Here is a 9,665-nt window from a genome sequence, read left to right as displayed (position 1 = left end):
GCGGAGGAACCCGCGCCGTGGCCGGACGCCGGCTGGCGGTGTGGGACGATTTCCGCCTCGTCGTCATCCGGCCAGTCGTCGAAACTAGCTCCAAGACCGGAGCCGCCTGCTTCGCCGCCACCCGCCTCGGTGTTGTCATCCAGGGCGGCCGCCCCCAAGTCGTGGTCCTCCAGGTCATGCTCCGCCCGGTCAGGGAGGAATCGGCGCTCCGCCTCCGACCCGGCTACAGGTCGAAGGAGAGGGCTCTGCCAAGGCATGCCGACTGGTCAGAGACGGCCAGAAGGAACTCGGTGACAAAACTAAGAGAAGAAAAGGAAGAAGAAAACATAACGTGGGCGGAGGATGTGCACGGGAATATGGCTCCTTGCCAAACCGCCACTCTGCGGAGAGCTTGCAGTTCGCAAGGTAATTCACCATATGGGCCACCTCGTCGTGCGGCATGTCCTTGGTGCACATCCGACTCGGATCAGGCTGGCCGCTCATCTGACAGATCAGGTGAGGGCGGCTCTGAAGCGGAAGCACCCGGCGCGCGACGAAGGCGGCCAGCAAGTCGGGCCCAGTCAGGCTCTCCGACTGGATCATCACCCGCAGTCGGGCGACGGCCGTGGCTCCAGCCGGCGTCGGCGTCGCGGCCCGATAGGAGCAGTGGGGCCGCCTCCCAGCCGGCGGGCCGGCTACGTAAGCCGGAAAGTTGACGTACTCGCCTTGTGGGGCGACGTTCTTCATGTAGAAATACGACTTCTCCCAGCGCTTCACCGACTGGATTAACGTGATGACGGGGAAGGGGTTGTCGGCCGCCGGCCTCCGCATCGCGATGAAGGCGCCGCTCTGGGCCGGCACGCCCTGCATGCGGGTGCCCAGCTTAGATTTGGAAGAACTCCCCCCAGAGCTCGAGGGTGGGGAGAACGCCAAGGAAGCCTTCGCACAAGGTGACGAAGGCGGACAGCAGCACCACCGTGTTCGGGGTGAGGTGGTGCGGCTGGAGTTGATAGAAGTCGAGGAAGGAGCGGAAGAAAGCGCTCACCGGCAAGCCGATGCCGTGCAGGAAATGCGAGCGGAAGACTACCCGCTCGCCTTCCTCCGGCTCCGGCGTGATCTCCTTCGCAGGCGCGAGACGGACCCGCACCTGGTCCGCGCCGGGCAACCACCGCGTCTTGCGGAGGAACTCGATGTGGTCCATGTGGACGTTGGAGCCGTCCCAGTCCCCGCCGTACTGCATGGTGGCGAGAAGCTAGCAAGGAAGAGTGCGGCGGCGGAGAAAGCACGGCCCTGCGGCTGCAAAGCAGCGGGGCGGAGTGAAGAATGGTGGGACGACACGGCGGCGAGGTGCTGCGGCAAGGGAAAGCAGGAGGAAGAAGATGGCGGAGAGGAGAGGAGCGTGCGAGCGTCTGCCGCTTCCCCTCCTCCCCCTACTTATAGCCTCGGGCGGCGAAGCCGAGGAGGCGAGCCGTGGGGAGGAACGCGGGATTAACTGCGCCCACTCCCCCACATCCCGCGATCGTTGCGCCCTAACGGCGTGCCGAAACCGCCGCCGGAAGACGTGCGGACGGCTTTGGGCCGCAAAGAATCCGCGTCTGGGCCTCGGCGTAGGAGTGGTGGGCCCTCGGCCTACGGCGACGTCTTGTCGCGCGCGTGGGTCGGCCACGCCACGTGGTTCGCAGGCGGCGAACGGCCGGCTCGCAGCCCGGCGCACGCACCAACAGACTCCCGCTTTCCGACTTAAAAAATTTCGCCAAGACGGCGCACCCTACTGAAGCCGGCTCCCAGTTGCTGGCTCGTCAAGATAAGAAGCTGACCGAGCTTCTCGACCTCCTCTCAGCCTCGAAGCCCAACCAGCTTCGGGGACTACTGTCGGAGTAAATGGCCACGGGTAGCCTAACCGACTCCCCTGGCTCTTTGAAAAATTACCAGGCCATTCAAGCCTTCAAGCATACAAATCATAGGGCCGCCTTCCTCCGGCTGAGGGCCGACTCCCAGAAGCCAGCCATGAAGAAAGCCGACTCCCAGAAGCCGGCCATGAAGAAAGCCGGCCCCAAGAGGACCGACTCCCAGAAGCCGGCCATGAAGAAAGCCGGCCAAGACTGCACCCACCAAGACTGTACCCACGTAACGGCGATAGGATGGGGCGTGGCCGCAGTACAGCCCACTACCCACGAATCCCGGAACAGGCATGGCCACAGGGCGCCATACAGGCCAGCCATCCCCCGTCCGACGCGGCACTGTAGCCGTGTTGGCCCTGATGTCACCCACGACAGGTGCCAGCACGGCCCGTGGGCGGCGGGCCCCTTTGCCAGAGAGACATCTGAAGGCGGCCTGGCCTCCTCTAGTCGGCCAGGGATGTGGCCGGCTCTCAATAGCCGGCGACCTCCCTCCCTCGAAGCATGCGCCCCATTAAGGAGACAAGACGAGGTAAGGCTACAGTGAGAACTCGCAAGGCGGCGACACTGTAGCCACGCTTACCTCGACAAAGCCCTCGTCATCAGAGGCGAGGCGAGAGTAACCAGCCGCCGACAAAGCCCCCGAGCGGTGGGGCCGGCCTGCCGGCCAAGAGGCCGGCAGTCGGCGGGCCCCAATGACCGGCGGAGAAGCCGGCGAGCATAGACACTGACGGCTGGGGCCCGCGCCCGGCCGGATTACCATTGTACCCCTGGGGGTAGGCCTATATAAACCCCCCGGGACACCCATGCAAAGGGGGTTTGAGCTGATAGAGGTCCACACACCACATAGAGATAAAAGGAGAGCTAGCCTTGCCCTTCTTCTTCCTCTAGCCAAACAGCTCAAGGAGCACTTGTAGCTACTTGTATTGATCTAGTGATCATGCGGAGACCCCGCAGAGCAGGACTAGGGGTGTTATCTCCACGGAGAGCCCCGAACCTGGGTAAGATCCGCCGACGTGCATGTCTTTGCCTCATCCCGTTTCCAGGCACCGGCGATGTTTTACTGGCTCCCACAATGATAAGCCACCCGTTGGCATATGTCGCACCTACCACCCGACACCCAGTACGGAAGAACCGGAGGAAGTAGTGTCGCTGGCAACCATCATGGAGCCGGACTTTTCACCGGACACTGGCCCCGAACCCTCGGAGTTAGCGTCGTGTGAGCTCGGCCAAGGAGCTTCTTCCCTGCCGCACTCCACGAATTTTCTTCTCTCTGTCCAAACCTCACCTTTAAGTGAGGCTCTGGACTTGATGCGATCCCTCGTCATCACAGAGGAGCAATGTCCGAACTACGCCCAGCCCGGACTAGGGGCTGAGAGCAGGGAATTTTACGTCCCACCCACCACCCACTTCATAGCCACTGTCGAGGACTTAACTGACATGCTCGACTATGGCTCCGAAGACTTCAACGGTATGGACGACAATGCCGGAGAGGAGCAGGCCGAAAACCCGCCGTTTACCGGACGCTGGCGATCACGTCCTCATATGATGTGTACATGGTGCATACACCCAAAGAAGATAACGGCGATGACAAGAAAGATCCAGTCGAGGATAAACCTCCTGAGATAGAGCCAAAGCGCCGACATCAGCGGCACCGTTCTAAATCACGTCATGGAAAAGACAGCAATACCGGCACAGGAGATGACAACACTCCAGACGATGCCAAAGACAAAGATGACCCCGTCGAGCCAACTTTCGAACAGGACGATCGGGAAGATGGGCAAGTTAGCCCTGATGAACATGCCGTAAACAAAGGCTCGGAGGAAAGTAATTATCTCCCACTCTCCAAGGACGAGGTGAGCCTCGGTGACGAAGACTTTATCGTACCTGAGGAACCTCTCGAGCAGGAGCACTTTAAGCGCCGGCTAATTGCCACTGCAAGGAGCCTGAGAAAGAAGTAGTAGCAGCTTCAAGCTAATCAAGATCTGCTCAATGATAGGTGGACTAATGTCCTGGCAGCAGAGGAATACGGCCTCGAACACCCAACCAAAAGTTACCCGAAGCGTAAACTGCTACCCCAATTTGACGAAGAGGCCCTCGAGCCCGCGCCATCAGTGCGTAATGCGGCTGACCGACCACCTCGTGGCCGGGACAAAGCAGCAACTCAAGCCAAACACCAGCCTATACCACCTCGCCGTAAACGTAGAGATACAACAGCTCGGGGATATACATACGACATGCGGCAAGACCTGGACAGTAGAGGAGGTCAGACCAGATCGATCTACGGATCGCGGGGGCGTGCCCCGACGCGCGGCTATGGCTATCCAGCCGGACGCGACAAGCACAATCATGCCCGGGCCGAAAATTGCAGATGGACTCCATCCGAGCTACGTCGCGACTTGGCCCGATATACAGGCGCCGCACACCCCCTCTGCTTCAGTGATGAAGTAATGGAGCATGAATTCCCAGAAGGGTTTAAACCCGTGAACATTGAATCATATGATGGAACAATAGATCCCGCGGTATGGATTGCGGATTTTCTTCTCCATATTCACATGGCCCGCGGTGATGATCTTCATGCCATCAAATACCTCCCGCTAAAACTCAAGGGATCAGCTCGACACTGGTTGAACAGCCTGCCTGAAAACTCAATTGGCAGCTGGGAGGACTTGGAAGACGCCTTCCGCAACAACTTCCAAGGTACATACGCCCGACCTCCGGATGCCGATGACTTAAGTCACATAGTTCAATAGCCCGGAGAGTCAGCTAGGAAATTTTGGACTAGGTTCCTAACTAAAAAGAACCAGATCATCGACTGTCCGGATGCCGAAATCCGAGCGGCCTTTAAGCATAGCATCGGTGGCGAATGGCTCGCCTGACACCTCGGCCAGGAAAAGACGAAGTCCATGGCAGCCCTCACGACGCTCATGACCCGCTTTTGCATGGGCGAAGATAGCTGGCTAGCCCATAGCAATAAAAATTCAAGCGAACCTGGCACCTCTGAAGCCAGAAATAGCAACGGCAAGCCCCAACGCAACAAGCACAAGCGTCGAAACAACGGTGACAATACCGATGACACGACGGTCAACGCCGGATTCAGTGGCTCCAAATCCGACCAGCGGAAGAAGCCATTTAAAAGGAACAATCCGGGCTCATCCAGCTTGGACCGCATTCTCGATCGTCCATGTCAAATCCACGGCACCCCCGACAAACCAGCCAATCATACCAATAGAAGCTGTTGGGTTTGTAAACAGGCCGGCAAGTTAAATGCCGAGAACAAGGAGAAGGGTCGCAAAGTGAGGACGACGACGAGGAGCTCCGTCCACCGAACATAGGGGATAGAAGAAGTCCCCCCCAGGTTAAAACGGTGAACATGATACACATTACCCATATCCCCAAGAGGGAGCGCAAACGTGTGCTTAGGGACGTCTATGCGATAGAGCCACTCGCCCCAAAATTCAACCCATGGTCGTCCTGCCCGACCACCTTTGATCGCAGGGACCATCCGACCAGTATTCGTCATGGCGGTTCGGCCGCACTGGTCCTTGACCCAATCATTGATGGATTCCACCTCATGCGAGTCCTCATGGACGGTGGCAGCAGCCTCAACCTGCTCTATCAGGATACAGTCCGCAAAATGGGCATCGACCCATCAAGGATCAAGCCCACAAAAACTACCTCAAAGGAGTAATACCAGGTGTAGAGGCCCGCTGCATGGGTTCAATCACATTGGAAGTTGTCTTCGGATCCCCGGACAATTTTCGAAACGAAGATTTGATCTTCGACATCGTCCCCTTCCGGAGTGGCTATCATGCACTGCTTGGACGAACCGCTTTTGCTCGATTCAATGCGGTCCCACACTATGCTTATATCAAGCTTAAGATGCCCGGACCACGCGGTGTCATAACAGTCAATGGAAACATGGAGCGCTCCCTCCATACTGAGGAGCACACCGCGGCCCTGGCAGTACAAGTGGAGAGCGGCCTTATCAAGCAGAACCTTAATTCAGCGGCCAAGCTCCCAGACACTGTCAGACGAGTCCGGACTACTCTGTTGTAGGATAGTCCAGCTCGTCAGGAGCTCGAATAGCAATCTGGCCTCTGTCTCAGTCCCGACCAAATGGCGGCGTACGTACCGCACGTACATAACTATGCACTCAAAATACCATGGGCATAGATGGAGGCATAACTTGATTGTGGTCCATCATACGGCTCCCACACATACTTTTCCTTTTCCTTTTTACCATTTTTAGTCTTTTCTTTCACAGGCCCCTCCCGACGGCCTGATCATCGGTCCTTTCGAAGGATAGATACCCCAAGGCGGCGAGAAATACATACGTGTGGGGGAATTTCTAGATGTTCTTCTTGACGATCATTTTACCTGTTTTCAGGACCCGCACGCAGCTTCCCCTTGGCCTGGGCATGTTAAATAGCTAGGTCACTTATCCACTATTTGTACAAATACGCTTTGATGTATTAATCAAATTATAATGGAAACAGTTCGCGGCCCAACTTATGTGGTACTAGCTTACTACTTCATTCTTTATTTCACTATCCTTATTGATTGCCCCGGTACACTTTGGTACGCTTTACCTTGCCAGGGGCTTCATTATGCTCCATACTATGATGACAAAGTCCGAACACTTTTTACAGTACAGTTCGGCACCCCAAATTTTAGCATTATATGCATCGGCTCCGAATCATGTCTTTGGTCAATAGTTGGGTTGCCCGGCTCCTGTGCTTGCTACCTTACGTTCCGCCCTATCGGCTAAGGTAGTAAAGGGAGAACTACTGCGGTTGTGTTTCTGGTTTATTCGAGCAAACACCTCAGTAGAGAAAGCCGAAAACTGACTGTCATGATGCGGCGATAGCTGGTCAGCTATTCGGAGGTTAAAAATCTTTTGCGATTCTTTGCGCTGAATCGGCCTCTACCCGATCAGGTGTCTACAAACCCCTAGTCTGGATTAAATACTAACTAGGGGCTGCACCTACATTTCCATTGCCAAACTCCTATGGCGAAGTGAGAGTGATAAATCCACATAGTCTGATTGCCTGGTTCGTTGCGCTGAACACCTCCTTCACGGACCAAACTCTTGGATCAAGAGTGTTTAGATTCCATCCCAAACACCCCTGTACTACCTACATGGGGGCCGAAGCCGACGACTGGCCAACTCTCAGATTTAACAAAACGGCCGCACAGCAGGTAAAATTTTCAAACAACAAACATTATATCACATAACAGCTTTGTTTCATAATACAGGAAGTGATAACATGAATGACTTCATTCAAAGATAATGTGTTTGGAACACTGGCCCTCTACAATGTGGGATCCCTTCAGGACATCATCAAAATACCCCCCGGGCGTGCGGTGCTCCTTGCCCGCGGGCGGTCCCTCGGTCGCGAGCTTGATGGCGTCCATCTTCGCTCACTGCACCTTGACGCGGGCAAAGGCCATCCGCGCACCTTCGATGCAGACCGACCGCTTGATGGCATCAAGCCGTGGGCACGCATTGACCAGCCGCTTCACGAGCCCGAAGTAGCTGTTGGGTATGGCTTCGGCAGGCCATAGACGGATTATCAAATCCTTCATGGCCAGTTCGGCCATTCTATGCAGTTCGGTAAGCTGTTTCAGCTGATCGCTAAAGGGCACCTGATGCTCTGGCACAAGGTATTGCGACCAGAACAGCTTCTCCATTGAGCTCCCCTCTTCAGCTCGGAAGAATTCCGCAGCGTCAGCAACACTGCGCGGCAGATCCGCAAACACCCCTGGAGAACTCCAAATCCGGGTCAGTAAGAGGAACCTTTTCTTCACATACTTGCTCTGCATAATAAAGGCCTTACCCGCCATGATTTTTCTGGCCTCCTGGATTTCCTGGAGGGTGCCCTAGGCTTCAACCCGAGCATCGTGTGCACTTTGGCGGGCCTTGGCAAGTTCGGAATCTTGATCTGCAATATTGCGCCCCGAGGACTCGTATTTCTTCACGGCGTCCTGGAGCTCCTGCTGGACCTCACCGACCCTGGCCTCGTGTTTTTCGCGAGCGGCTTGTTCCTTTGCCACTCTCTCCTGGGCTTCGGCCAGCTCTTTCTTGAGGGTCTCCACCTCGTTTGCTGTTCCTACAAAATATCATGGCAATGCGGTCAAAACCAATCATTCATCCTTTCTGAATCTACACAAGGTCATTGCATACCTTGATTGTCTTCTAGCTGTTTTTTCACACGGCCGAGCTCTTCCTCGGTCCGCTCCAGACTCTGCTTCAGTCCGGAGACCTCAGCAGCATGAGAGGTCGCAGCCAGCAAAGACGCCTGCTTTTTCACATAGACACGTAGGGTTAGTCTCCTGTGAAAATTATTTGATCCTCTGTTCGGCTTTTCTTTTCGAACACCGGACAGTGTCTCAGGGGCTACTGTCTATACTACGACATTCGTTTTTGCATAAATTGCATTTCATACCTCAAAGCCTGTTAGAAGGCTTGTGCAAGCTTCGGCCAGTCCGCTTTTCGCGGACTGAACCCTCTCAATCACCGTACCCATGAGGGTACGGTGTTCCTCAACAACGGAAGCACTTCGCAGCGCTTCCAGTAGAGTATCTGGTGCCTCTGGATGGATAGAGGACACCGGTGGAATCAGTGCACCTCCTTCTTTTAAAGGAGACTGCTTACCTGATTCCGTAGCCGTATAGGTCTCCGGAATTGTATTTGGCTGGGGGCCGAATTGGATATGTCCTCCATCGCCAGTCTCCATGGGGATTTGCTCCCCCATGTGTCCGGCGGCCGAGGCACCGCCCTCTGGCGCCACCCTGACGGCCTCCTGCACCTCTCCTGGCATGGGGAGATCCTTCGGGACAACACCTCGGTGTCATCCATGGCCTTGGGAGAAGAGGCCGCCGGAAGGGACCCGCTGTCCATCACCTTGGGATCCAGTGAATTCCCTGAAGATGAGGATCGCTGGAGGTGGGAACGAGCTGGACTGCAGTATATGATTCAACATGTTAAAACTACAAAATAAAAAGGAGTTGGATAAATGAATGCGTCAGTGCCTTTGAGTACTTACGATTCGGCCAGGGGCTTATCCCTGGGGCGCCACTCCGAGCTACTATCGACGTCCCACGCGGAGTTATCCGCGAGGGAGACCTTCCCCTTCTTGGACGCCTGTGCCTCCAGATGCGTGGAGGCCGCCCTTTTCATCCTTCCCCCCTCAGGGGGAGAGTTGCTCTCTTCCTCCTCCTCGTCGTCCTCGGCGGCGGAGGAGTGAGTCTCGGCGTCTTCGGACGTCACGTCCGAAGTGCCCTTACGGCGGAGGCCACTTCTGGTCTCCTTGGCCTTCTTCTTGGCCTTCTTCTCTGGCGCTTGGTAGGGTGCCGGAACCAGCATCTTTGTTAGAAGTGGGATTGCTGGGTTTTCGGGTAGCGGAGCCGAACACTGAATCCGCTCCGCCTTCTTTGTCCAGCCCTGAAAGAACAAATAGGGAGGCTTAGGCATCTTCCTCGAGTATGCAAGTAAAGGATATACCTTGAAATACGAAAAACTTACTAGACTGGTAGGATGGGCCAGGTCATGCCCATGGTCCTCGGTCGTCTTCGGCCATGTCTCGTTGGACTTGGAAAGCACCTTCCAGATGTCTTCGTGCGTAGTGCCGAAGAACTGTAGCAAGGTCTGGTGCTCGGCCAGATCGAACTCCCACAAATGGCAAGTCCGGCTTTGGCACGGAAGGATCCGGCGAACTAGCATCACCTGGATCACATTGACAAGCTTGATGTTCTTGTCTACCATGCTCCTGATACGCGCCTGGA

The sequence above is a fragment of the Aegilops tauschii genome, chromosome 7 (assembly GCF_002575655.3).
Source record: "Aegilops tauschii subsp. strangulata cultivar AL8/78 chromosome 7, Aet v6.0, whole genome shotgun sequence".
NCBI lineage: Eukaryota > Viridiplantae > Streptophyta > Magnoliopsida > Poales > Poaceae > Aegilops > Aegilops tauschii.
The sequence above is the reverse complement of the archived record's forward strand: the minus strand, read 5'-3'. Positions refer to the sequence as shown.